The sequence below is a fragment of the Felis catus genome, chromosome D1 (assembly GCF_018350175.1).
Source record: "Felis catus isolate Fca126 chromosome D1, F.catus_Fca126_mat1.0, whole genome shotgun sequence".
Classification (NCBI taxonomy): domain Eukaryota; kingdom Metazoa; phylum Chordata; class Mammalia; order Carnivora; family Felidae; genus Felis; species Felis catus.
In genome coordinates this window covers 101,391,613-101,405,717 of record NC_058377.1, presented here as the reverse complement: position 1 = coordinate 101,405,717, position 14,105 = coordinate 101,391,613, and the positions used below count along the sequence as shown (strand labels likewise).

The 14,105-nt window shown below is 37.9% G+C and overlaps 2 pseudogenes; both read right to left on the bottom strand.

The window, feature by feature from the left end:
• Window positions 1-14,105, bottom strand: part of LOC111556683 — a 51,454-nt pseudogene that overhangs the window by 14,516 nt on the left and 22,833 nt on the right.
• Window positions 2,518-13,172, bottom strand: LOC123380606 (annotated as a pseudogene).

The window sequence follows — 14,105 nt, the reverse complement described above, 5'->3', positions numbered from 1 at the left end:
AAAATTTTTTTTATTTCCTGGTTGACCCATTGATTCATTAGTAGTATGTTGTCTAATCTCCATGTATTCGTGGTCCTTCCAGATTTTTTCTTGTGGTTGACTTCAAGGTTCATGGTGTTGGGGTCAGAAAATGTACATGGTATGATCACAATCTTTTTGTCTTTGCTGAGGCCTGACCTATTTGTGACCTAATCTGTGATCTATATTGGAGAATATCTCATGTGTACTTGAAAAGAATGTTTATTCTGGGGTGCCTGGGTGGCTCAGTCATTTGAGCATCCAGCTTTGGCTCAGGTCACTATCTCACCACTGGTGAGCTCAACCCCTGCGTCGGGCTCTGTGCTGACAGCTCAGAGCCTGGAGCCTGCTTCGGATTCTGTGTCTTCCTCTCTCTCTGCCCCTCTCCTGCTCCTGCTATCTCTTTCTCTAAATAAACATTAAAAATATTTTTAAAATATTTAAAAAAAGAAAGAAAAGATTGTTTATTCAGCTGCTTTAGGATGAAATGTTCTTAATGTATCTGTTAAGTCCATCTGGTCCAGTGTGTCATTTAAATCCATGGCTCCCTTGTTGATTTTTCTGCTTCATCTATCCACTGATGTAAGTGTGGTGTTAAAATCCCCTGCTGTTATTGCTTTATTATTAATGAGTTCCGTTATGTTTGTTATTAATTGTTTTATATATTTGGGGGCATAAGTATCTACAAATGTTAGAACTTCTTGTTTGACAGTCCCCTTTATTATAATATTACAATAATATTATAATAATATTACAATAATATTATAATAATCTTATAATATAGAGCCCGTCATCTCTTGTTACAGTTTTGGTTTAAAATCTAGTTTGTCTGATACAAGTGTTGCTACTTTGGCTTTATTTGATGTCCATTTCCATGATAAATGTTTCTCCATCCCATCACTTTCAATCTGCAGATGTCTTTAGGTCTAAAACAAGTATCTTTTTGGCACATATAGACGTTAACCCATTTCATCTTAATATTTTTAAGCAATCCTTTATTATCTCACAAATGTATGATGTTATCTTCATTGTATAATTAGATGAAATACTTCTGTTTATTTCTTATTTGTTCACATCATTTAAAATACATATAGATGTAAATACATCTAACAATAAATTCTTACAATTAATATAAAGGTAAAACATGCTCCAATTGCTAGTAAAAATTCCATCTTCATTATTTTTCCTTATAAAAGTTTTTGCAGGAAATGCAAATCAGATGCTTCTAGTTATCCAAGATTTTTAACCTGGCATTTATGCATAAGATGGTTTCATTCATGAAATACAGGAAAATATATACATAAAATTCAAATATGGCTATGCATACAAGACATACCTGCAGTAAATTATTTGAATAATGAATAAACATGTCTTGGTATGAATAGGAATGTTATGGCTTAGTCCTCACGCCTGACTGGGAGATATATGGAATTATGGCATAGAGAGTTCTGCTTAGGATGAAAGGAGATGAGTGAATTAAGATTTTTTTTTCCAGAAAGGCAGAGAGATGCTGGTGGCCTATAAATGACGAGCAAGAATGTGGTTTTATCTATAACCATTGTGCATTACTTAACACTTTTATATAAACATTTTAGTTTTGTAACATTGCCAGTGTCCATAATGCCACATATTTTTTCACAGATATGTAAACACAGAACCTTATCCCTAGCTAAATTTCCCTCTTGCCAACAATTATTCCCCCGAAAGAACCGACATGGCCACACCGAGCCCTCAGCTGTGAATCATTCAATCACGGGAAACAAATTCTGTGTTGATTAGAATTATAATAAATCCTTAAAATTTCAACAATCAGAAAAATGTTTCTGAGCTTAATAGTAGTAGGAAAAGTTCACGACAGAAAGTTAATCTGTTTGACTATAAAATATTTAAAATAAGCAGCACTCCGGGTGCCTCGGTGGCTCAGTTTGCTAAGCATCTGACTCTTGGTTTCGGCTCAGGTCACGATTTCACAGCTTTTTGAGTTCGAGGGCCAGGTTTGCCTTTGTGCTGGCAGTGCAGCCCCTGATTGGGATTCCCTCTCTCTTCCTCTCTCTGCCCCTCTCCCGCTCACATTATCTCTCCCTCTCTCTCAAAATAAATAAATAAAGTTAAAAAAATAAAAAGGTAGCACTCAATAATTGGGCAAAGATTTTGCCACAAAGAGAATAAAGTGGTAAAGTGTTAAGGTTTGATAAGTTCCTAGAAATCAGTTGAATCACTAACCCCAACACATAAATAAATGCTGCAAGCTATGAATGGAACTTTGATAAATTTAAACATGCTAAAAATGGATGAGTAACAAGTTTGGTAATGAAAACATGAACTAAGATACTCATTTGTGGGGGCGCGCCTGGGTGGCTCAGTCAATTAAGCATCCAAATTTGGCTCAGGTCATGATCTCACAGTTCGTGGGTTGAAGCCCTGCTGGGCTCTGTGCTGAGAGCTTGGAGCCTGCAGCCTGCTTCAGATTCTCTGTCTCCCTCTCTCTCTTTGCCTCTCCCCTGCTTGTGCTCCCTGTCTCAAAAACAAAACAAAACACAAAACAAAACAAAAACATTAAAAAAAGGATACTCTTGAATGTCAGTTAAGAGAGTTCTAAAGGACTAGTACTTCTATACATTGTTAGTGTCAGGAAAAATAACAATTCACAGTGTTCTGGAACTCAATTTAACGTTAGGTTTTCAGGAGTATTAAAGATGTTTGTCCACTTTTATCCAGCTATTCCAATTGTAAGAATGCGCTGAAGGGCTAAAAAGATATTTTGAGAGAATTTTCATAGTAATGTTTCAAAACTCTATCAACCCAAAGAAATTCCACCAAATGAAGAATTCTTGCGCTGTAACATCATCATCACAACAGCTAGAAGTACCGTGTCATGGAGATGAAGTAAAACAGATTTCGGTTCCAAGAAATTGTATCTGATGCATCAATGTTCTCTGTGATGGTTTTATATCTACTGTATTCACACATACACACAATGAAATGGCACTCACAACGCTTTTGAGGAGAAAGGAAAACTTGAGCACCCATTTGGTGGTGGCGACGGTACACGTCGCTACGTCCAAAAGGAAAGAAAGAAATAAGATTAAAACTGTAGAAACTTATCTTCATGTAATAACCGATCAGAAGCTGAAACTTACGTGGAGAAAGATTTTCCTAAAGACAGAAAAATAAAAACTGCTGAAATATTAAAAGGAAAAGATGTATTAAATGTGTCATATCAATGGTACGCTATATTAATTCACTTGAGTAAAGCCCAAGTTCAAAAAGTATCAAGCAATCAGGAATATGGCTGTGCTACGAGTTAGTTGCAAAATACTAAGTCCAAATTTCCACTCTTAGAATAGCTGCTATTTTAAAAATAGTTTATGGGTAGACATGAACGGAACAGCAAGGTAATATGCAGAATCACAGAGCAAGTAATTGTCAATAAGGTAGGAACAGAATCATAAAAGCCTCTAATGGAGGCCATGAAATTTCTATGTCCAGAATGGGTTTCGCCTATTCCTATAGGTATCTGCTTTGATTAAGGAAAACTATTGAAACAAATGTGTTGGTTAATTAACATGTCAACTATCAGATTCTTTGTGAAAATAATAAAGCACAGATGGTTTTCTACTCTGGATAAGTAGACATAAGAATGTACCAAAAACGAACGTATTGAAACAAATATGCAGAATTAGAGTTTTCAGCCTTTTTTGAGAAGATAATCAGCTTTCATTAAAGGAAACTATGTAGTATATCAAGTGAATGTAAATTATTTGCATATTCAGGAAACATACTGCAAAGCCCTGCACTTTGCTACTAAGAATAGCTCAGTGATGGTCAATATTGTGGACCTATGAGCTGAAAGGAAGGACTTGTCTGCAGACTGATCAAGGCGAAGGGAGTTCTTGAGTGAGACTAAACAGGGGACCCTGCTTAATTATAAGCAGCTGACTTCCGCTGCTGTGTTTCCCACCTGTCATCATCTCCAAACAACTGTCCTTCTCATGGCTGCCATTAGGATTCTCACCTGGTCAGAAGCTGTGCATATATAATCCCTGTTAGTGTTACTCCAGAGAATTGCACTCAGGTACAACCAACAGGGGTTGCTTTTTCATTGTTTTTGACACGTTTTTGTTTTTTTCATTGGGAGACTGTCAAAATACACCTTTTCTCCATTGGGCCAAAGCTCCTCCGAAACCCTGTTCTCAAAGCCTGCTTCACATCTTTGTTCCTCAGGCTGTAGATAAATAGATTCAGCATGAGACTCACAAAGATACAAACCACTGCCACAATTTTCCTTTGTTCAACAGACTGCTCAGGGGCTGTTCTCAGATACATGCAGAATAGGGACCCCAAAAACATGGCGACAGCGATCAGGTGGGAGCCACGGGTGGAGAAGGCTTTGCACTGGCCTTTGCTGGAAGGGATCCTCATGATGGTGGTGAAAATGAAAGTGTAGGAGATAAGGATGATGAGTAGGATATAAGGATGGAACGGTGAGGTTAATCTCCACACACAAATAGAGCCGTCTGCTTTCTGTAAGTGTCTGATCCTGTGAGCATCAGGAGGGGTGGGTCAGCACAGTAGAAATGGTTGATGATGTTGTGTCCATAAAAGGATAAGCGAGAGGTCAATAGTACCTGCATTGTGCCCACCATAGTACCCAGAGGTAGGGGGCAGTGACAAGGCAGATGCAAAGGGGCCTGGACATTCTGCTGTTGTAGTGTAGGGGATGGCAGAGGGCCACGTACCTGTCAGAGGCCATGGTACCCAGCATGTGATACTCCATAAGGAGCAGAATCACAAAAGCAAAACATTGGGTCAGACACCCCATGTAGGAAATGGTTTTCTTCTCTGATAGAAAATTACCAAGCTTCTGAGGTGCGACGTTAGTAGAATACAAAATATCCACGCATGTAAATGGGTGAGGAAAAAGTACATGGCGTTTTGCAGCCCGTGGAGTGAACCTGATTAATGCAATGAATCCAACGTTCTCTGTCAGAGAGCTGAGGTAAATCAGGAGAAACACCACAAAAAGGATGGGCTGCAGCCCTGGTTGGCTTGTGAGTCCTAGCAGGATAAACTCAGTTGCCTCAGTGCCATTTTGTTGAGGAAGTTTGTCCATCGTCATATTCTCTGATAAGAGAATAATTTTTCAGATATAAATCCAGAAATAAATTGCATTCATTTCAAGACTAAACAAAGTAAATGGGCACTAAAACAAAGTCAGGTTTGGAAAGAGAGGTGTAAATAGGTTGTTAGTTGCCCCAGTGTTGGAAGAAGTGCAGCAGGTGCCTTGAGGTGGTTGGTGGTGAAATGGACAATATATTTGAAGTCCATGCACCTGCCATGCTGACTGCTTTGCCACTCTTACCTCACAGCTAGCACATACAGAATTCGACTTAGCTCATTAGGCTATGTTATCACAACCACTGGTGCTCCAACATGGCTACTGCCATTGTCTGATCACGACATAAAGCTTCATCAGGAAATCAGGAGACGGGGTGATGCTCTGTAGACTGGTTGTATTGTTGTCAACAAGGGCAAAACTTCTGTAATTGGAGTAGAATATACTCTTGAGAGCCTGTTGTGTATGTATTGATGTTCAGTTTCTTCCTCATTTCTTCCTTATTCTCTTACAGCAACGTAGGTTTCTTGGTGTCTTTTCCATCTCATCTCCTTTCAAACCAGCCACTCAGAGTCTGGGTTGTTTCCTCACCTAATATCCCTTTTGATCTCATGGTCTCTTTTTATCTCATAATATCCCAATATCTATGATTATTTTATATTATATATGTCATGTTCATATTTCATTTTATCTCATGCCTTTGATTTCGTACCTTAGATCTAAACTATCAGGAAGTCTTATCTGCTATACCTTCCAAAGATTATGCATGGAATCTTAAAACAGCTTGTCAGCATTTTCTCTGCTGTCAGTTAGGCCTAAGATAAAAATCTCTCTCTAGTCCTTTTTCTTTTGCCACATTGTCCTTCTAGTGTTTTTTTTTTTTAAACATCTTGAGCACAATCCTATCTCAGGACCTTTGCATATGCTCATCCCTCTGCCTTGAAATTTCTTCTACCAGGCCTTTGAGTCACTCATGGCATCATCTCATTTAGATCTCTGAAGTTAAGTTCTGCTCCAAATAGCTCTTTAATCATGGACCATGATCTATTTTTCCTCATTTATCACTTCTGAAATGATTATTTATTTACATAAATAATTATTACATATTTTTTATCTGTCCTCTATTAAAATGTTAGCCACAGGAGGGCAAGAACTTTATTTTTTGCCATATCCCTAGAACCTGGGCCAATACCGACATCATTTGATACAATAACCATTAGTTGAACAAACGGATGAATCAATGAAGTAAGTTTGCCAACTCACATCCGCTGATTTTTCATGATGTGTAGATGTCTCACCTCTGTGATGTACCAGTGTAGACTGAGTTGCTACAAAAATTCTAGCTACCATATCTGATTTGTTTTTATAACACAAACTAGTGATAATGGCATCTGACCCAAAACCTTTTTAATTGATGATTAAAATTTGCAGGTTGGACTGTTAGAAAGAGTTGGAAGTTGACTCAGGACAGAAAACATAACTTGCCTTTAATTTTTAAAGCCAGGAGGATATTAAAAGTTTATACATTTTGAAGAATAACTCTATTGCTTATAACAATGATATATTCACAAATATAACACTTCAATCAGTGATTATCAACTCTGGCTTCATGTTACATTCAGATGGGGAATATTTGAGAGCATTGATACTGGGATCACAGCTCAGCTCAGGTGAGGTATACACATTGGCATATTTTTTAATAAACTTTCCACATGATTTTAATGTACAGCTAGGGTTGAAGCACTGAGTGAGACAGTTGTTATGATCTGTTTAAACCAAATAAAAGAGGTTTTATCACATGTTTTTACCCTCTGCTGGTTTATACTTTCTCCTTAGAGAAGATCCTGATGTATCACCACAAAGTTTCCCTAAGTATAGAACTTGCCATCATCATGCACATAAAAATTTTCCCCATGAGTTTGAAGAAGGAAATACCCCTTCCTCTGACTTTAGCTCTAGTAGTATTCTGTTGGTTTTTTAGAACCTTGAAAAGAGATAATCTTACCAAGAGTCTCCATGAGCCTAACTCAAGTTTTCTTGCATTCATAAATAGAAGGAAAAAGAGGTAAGCCTTATTATTAATGATCACACCATTCTGTTATTTACTGCATAAGGTCAAGGGTTTTCTTTCTTGGATACATGTGGAGAAACACTTACTGTGGAAGTAAATTTGGTATAGTTATAATCCAAAGTATAAACTGAAGTGAAGGAGTAGAAGAGAACTCATGTGTTCATATTCTCACTAAAGTGTTCAGTGTTCAAAAACTGCCAGCACAGATTTTGTTGAATGGCATCTAAGACTTTTTCAGTCACACGTCACATAGCATAGCCCACAATGCCATGGGTCTCCACCAGATGGGTGCATTCCATGCTGTTAAGAGACCCTTCTTCCTCTGTCATTCAGTGCTCTCATTCCAATAGAAAGATTAGTGAGAAAATGAGAGGAGTGAGAGTAATCCAAAAGAAGAGAATAACTAAATGTATAAAATCATTACAGTTCAAATAACAGATTTGCCAAAAAGAACCACAATTATGCTTAGCTTAGGTAGGAATTAAAGGTCTATGAACAATATGGGGACGGGGGACAAACAAACAAAAAAACCCTTCAATCCCTAATGAATCTTTTCTGATAACTTTGGTTAAATGGGATCTTTTAGCTCAAAAGTCAATAAAATCCATTGCAGTGTTGGAAAGGGACAGAAACACAGTAAAGAAGGAATTCCTGTATGACTCAGTTGGTAGAGCATGTGACTCTTGATCTTGGGGTCATGAGTTCCAGTCCCATGTTGGGCATAGAGTTCACTTAATAACATGTGTTATATATATAACACAGTAAAGAAAAGTATATTCCCCTTGAACAAAACAATTTAAATCTGTTTTGATCATTTTGGTCGCAACAATGCCATCATATTTCAGTGCAAGCTTGAATTGAGTAAATCTATGAGAAGCTCCTTCAAGTGAATAAGGGGAGGTGTTCACATTTATGTTTTTCTTTCTCACCCTTAACCTTACACTCATTTACCTAAATCCTTTAAAAATTTTCTCTTAATAAAAAGTATAGGAAATAATTACAGTTGTATGGAGTGAAAGTACATTTTCTTGTGCGAATGTCTAAGTCTCTAGTCTTGGAGGAGGAAAGGTTAAGAGGGAAGGGTGAGGTACGGACTTTTTGAATTCCAAGAACTGGCTGAAGCTTGGTGTGTAAGTCTATTCTAAATCTTAGCTGTATTATGAAATGGATCTGTAACCAATTTCGAGATGGTTGCAAGGCCTGGCCTCTTAACACATTACCAGTCACCTGCTGTCTTTGTCAAAAAGAGTCGGAGTCTGCCTGCCTATGGTTTTCTCTTAATGTGTCAATTTTTATAATCCCTGCTAGTTCCATTTTATGTTCAAAAGAGGAGATACTAAGATATCAAACAATATTAGGAGTTCTTGATTGTCAGACTTGCCTGTGGAGGGATAGTGATTTCCTAGCCTCCTGGAAGGTCCCCAAGGTAGGAGGATTCATACTTGGATGACTAACTCTGGATGACTCCTCTCTGAAGCATTCATCAGGAAATCACCTAGGGGACATCATTAGGATTCCCTCTGGAGGTCTTTACAAAAGTCACTTCTCAATGGATCAGATCCTCATTTATGGGTTAATCATTAAATGAATGCGGTATCTTTCATTAAATGCAAGAACACATGGTACCAATTTTGATACTGAGATTTCTCCTAGGGTAGGTAATAAGGTATTGCATTCTTTGTAATGAAAAGGTCTTTGTCGTGCCTCTGCTCATCGTATCCTCAGCTGGAATAGTTGTTTCCCCTTGTGAATGCCACTGGTGGTTTTCCCTGTCTCTCTTGTACTTACTACTTTTGTAACCTTTCTATTTCTTTTACAAGATTGTCAGTGCTCTGAGGACAGAATTAATGTCGATTTCACTTGACATCTCTGGAACAGATCCATACAATATTTTGGGTGCACAGTTGATGTTTAGTGGAGAGGTACTGAATGAATACCTAAGCAGTGATGCTAGGAGGAGCGTTGTGACTTAGTGGTGTTCCATGTAAACAGCAGCTTGTCTCATGTTCACTAGGATCAACCTAAGATCATTTCTTCCCGTGAATTAAATAGCAAGTTGCAGGGAGTGAGTTTTTAGACTCTCAGATCTAATTGAGAGGTTAGTTTGAATGAAACTAGTTCAAGTAGACTTGTTGGCATGGACTGCTTATACAACAGTAGGTTTAGTTTATGATTCCTGCTCATATAATATTTCTTCTTTGAATTTTATTTACATTATAATTTGAAATCAGAGTAAATTCCTAGTACTTCTGAGCCAGGTTCATAATAATACCATTATAAATAAGAAAAAATAATAGTATTTTATCTTTTATACGATTGAGCCAAATTTTCCTCATCTGAAGTCCATCTACCATTAGTGCTTGACATAAAAATGTAGATTATGACAAAGAGAAAGTAAAGAGCCCAAAGCCTGGTACTTTGGCATAGGCATACTAATGAGTGAATAAAAAAAAAAGAAAAAGATGATTTAAGGCCTTAGGAAATAACTCTGAGACTGGCTCTCCTTGCTGTGGGCTTTGACCTTGAATCAACTTGTCAGGCAGCCAAGGCAAAGTAGACTGTGGGCCCACCTAACTTCAATAGTGCTCCTTGGACTTGACTTAATGTTCCAACAGTTTCTTTGGTTTCCATGGGGGTATGGGCTATCCCCAAATTTCCAAATTTCCTTCATCTCCTTGTAGGGGAATGTGAAAATATCACACAAAGGTGGGAACCTGAGATGTGTTGCATCAGCGAGGCTGAGTACTACACAGGAGCATTCCCAGGTCATGTCTACAAGAGTCTAAGGGGCAGATTTAGGTTACAGGAGGGGCTGTAGTCCCCTGAAGAGCCAAGGTACAGCTGGGTCAGTAGGGAAGATTAGCAGGCTGTGTCCAGCCAAGAGAAATTAAGGACTACAAGATGCACTTGTCCTGGTAGAGGACAGCAGAGCAACCATGTAGATCGGAAGCCAAAGAAGGCCAAAGAGAAGCACAAACATAACGGATGCAGATCAAAGCCTCTTTTCACCAGTGATAAGAGGCCTCATAAGTCATAAAATGGGGGAAATCATTAAAATATGAAGGACTGGGCCTTTCCCTAAAGAGAAAGAGCAACCAAAGAGTTACTAACATTTTGATGGCTCTAAGTCCAAAGTTGCTTTTGAAAAGAAAATCATACTTCACAAGTCTACATGCTATGGAATTATATCTGACACAAGGATTCAGGTAACATGACAACTAAAGATAGATATTTTGTCATTAAATTTTCTTCTGAAAATATAAGAGAGAAACATGCAAAATATTTATTTACCAGTTGCCATGAACATGTGAAGAGTAAATAAAAGAACTTTACTCGTCAGGTGGGTCAAAAATCCTGCTAGGTGAAAAAAAAATAAGCAACAACAAACCCTATATATACTCCTTGTCATTCTGAAAGTGCTTTTCTGCCTAGTTGATCTGTTGCGATGGGTCAAAGCTTGAATATATTATAATTATCTCTTATACTTTACAACACAGTATTAAATCCATGCTATCATCAAATCTTTCATGAAATATGCTAGTAGAAAGAAATTATGTTTTCATGTTTAGTTAAGATATTGTTTTTCCTCCCTTAAGGTGATACATTGTATTCATTGTGGAAATTTGAATTGCTTACCAATCAACTGACCTATTGCTGAGACCTTGAATATGTTTTGACCATCAACTTCCACATTGTACACTCTGTATACATGCTTTGATCGTTGAAATTATGTCTGCATTTTCTTAAATTCATCTGGGCAGATATAATTAACTGGTTTTGTAGCAGATTCACCATAAAAAACACACTGTATCTTGTTTTCCCCCATCTCTGCTCACTGTAATTGTCTCCAGAGGAAGAGGTAGACAATTACAGGGAATTATTAAAGTTACATTTTCACATTTACTTTATGTTATCTGCACCTACAACACATTTGAGACTCAGATAGTGTGGAAGATACTCTCATCTCTTGAGTATTTATGAGGAATACAAGTCACTAGTGTGCTAAGCATTTTAAAATAAATATCCATCTTCATTACCACAAACAGGCAAAGAACATTTGACATTTGCAATATTTCTGTGATGCAGATATCATTTATTTCTTAAGCTGGAAGTCCTGACACTCAGAAAAATTGAATATTTTTTTCCTATGAACACAGAGCTAGGATGCAAGTAAAATATTATTTGCTTAGATATTTCTCTGAGAACATTTCAGCCCATATGGACTTGTTAAGGCTAATAATGAATGTTTATGGGTAATTATGCTTCAGACATTCTTGAAAATTATAAATACACACACACACACACACACACACACACACACACACACAGGTTTCTTATGGAGAAGACTGAACTAAGAGGAGCACCAAAAACCTTTATACTTTCCAGGCAAAAGGATTGGGTCCAGTACTAGATTGATAGTGTTTAATGGGATCAAAAAGTGGTCAGAGCCATGACTTGCTTTTTCCTGTCGTGTACTTCCCATTCATAGCATTTGTCCAAATTTGAAATTTTTATTAAAGAAATTAATTTTAACATTACATATTATTTTTTAAAAAAGGATCTTCCAATAGTTTTAAAGCAACTTTGCAAACCTCTTTGGAGTTTCTTTGGATGCCTACGATTCCGATTGTTTTTCCCTTCTTTTTCTCCTCCTTCCCCTTCTTCTCAATTTAGGAAAGTTTGACTCAGAGTATTTCAAAGTCAAGGATATAATAATATTCAGAGGGAATGGGGATGAGAACATGTAATCATTGATAACAGAGGCTTCTGGAATGCATGAAGAGATGAAAGGGTGTGCCAATTATGGTAACAAGGGATGAGGCAGAGGTGACTCTGGGGGACAAGGTTTTAAAGGACGTTTTGGATTCCATTCACTACATCCCCCACATGCTTATCTAAGTAGGGTGAGTACAGATTAGTGGGATTATGGAAAAAGATTCTTGCTGTTGCCTGGCCAACAATACGAGACATCCAATTCTCTATGTGGTTCATGAACATGTCTCATCTCAGTCAGACGTGCTGACTGGTCATGGCTCTGGAAAGAGAAGGAGAGCACCAGAGCTATGCCTATGTGCTACTCTATCTGCGTGACTTCAATTCAGAGGAAAGGAACAGAAAAGCAAGTCTAAGCCACATTTTCAAATCCAAGTTGACCTGTCATAATGCTAGTAATGATAATATCTGACTCATATGCATAGTCCTCAGTTGAGTCAGGATCCAGAGGGAGGGTACCTCAATGGTCCTTTTAACCTCCATGTCAGAACCTTCTAAACCCAGATATATCCCCAATCTTTAACAAAATGAATAATCATTATTACTGCTACTACTTCCACTGCCACATTATTGAATAACTACTGTGTGCTGCTCTGACCTGGATTAGGGACATCGCATAAAACAACATTTCACTCAGATTGTTTGCCTGAAGGGAATTTAAAGAAAAGACACAGAATACAGGCAAAGTTATGGAAATTGATCAAAGAAGTTGAATCATCTGGAGGCTAACTTCAGAAAGGAGTGTCCACTCCTTGTTCTAAAACGACCAGGCAATGACTACAACCACCAGACTTGAGGGGATCTAGAAGCAGGAAGCAAATCCCAACCAGTTTCTTTCCCAACACACAGCTCAGCAGGAGTTTAGCTTGGAAGGATGCAGCCACTCGAGCACCTTTGTTGTGAATCGGGGAGACAAGGAGAAATAAATTGAGTGACTTTTCTCTTTCTCCCTCTTTTCCCTCCACTGGTTCCTCCCAGTGGCCAAACTCAGCTGACACTGGACACCAAAGGAACTCTACGGATGTGATCCATCAGGGTTCAACTCCAGAGGGACAAAGGAAGGTAGAGAAGAAAAGGCAGTGGGTCAGGGTGGGAGAGGGTGACAAAGGGAGAACCCCAGCACATCTATATCATGTGTATATCCATAACATTCCCACAGTACATAATGGCTATGGAGTATTAATCCTAGTAACAAGATAAAGCACAAGGCTTGGAATAAGTAAATAATGAGTCCAAGATCAACCTAAGTTGATTGATCTTCCAATGACATTCCAGACTCCAAAACTTTCTGTGTGCGCCAGGCACCGTTCTACCTGACAGGTTGTAGACAAGAGAACCTATTATTCCCCCAGTCAAGAAATAGTAAGACATTCAAGCATAATGTAAAATAAATGAGGAATCCCATTGCTTTATGATTCTCGAGAGATTTGATTCCCTGTTGATATTGGGGCATGGGCCAAAATCATGTCCTCAGTGAGCTTAGTCAGGATTTGCAAAAACATAAGTTAGTGACTGCACATTATCTGAATGATTTGCTGCTAGAGATAATTAAACCATAGGGATTTGGTGCCTGTATGACAATTCTGTTATAAACTCTTCAGGCTAGAAGAACCCAAACAGTTTATAAACCTATAACAGTTTATAACCTCCTATCTGTGCTGGCCTTGGGAAATCACTCTTCTTTCACAGGTAGGATTTGGCGTTGTCAAAATATATTTTGGAATGTAGAGATAAGTATTTTAGTCAACAAAAAATCAAGTTATGGGCTGAAACATATGCTGACGAGTTAGCAAAACTGTTGTTATCGAGTTAATGATTTTCTAAGAGTACAAATATTTATACGTATACAACAAAATAATAGTTACTAGACCGGAGAGAACATCCATTCCATATATAATGATTGATTGGCTCCATTTGGGAAAGCACTCTTCCAGGTGCCACTGAGGCTCTAGCTAGAGATTAGATAAACTCTTGTCCCTGAAAGTCACACTTGAAGTTGAGTCTTATGTTAGACCAGACCTGGATTTTTCACCTCATACAACAGTAGCTACAACTTCTTAAGTGTTTCCTCTATGTAAGACATATTTTAAAAGTTTTGCAGTAATTTAAATCCCTCATATGAGGGAG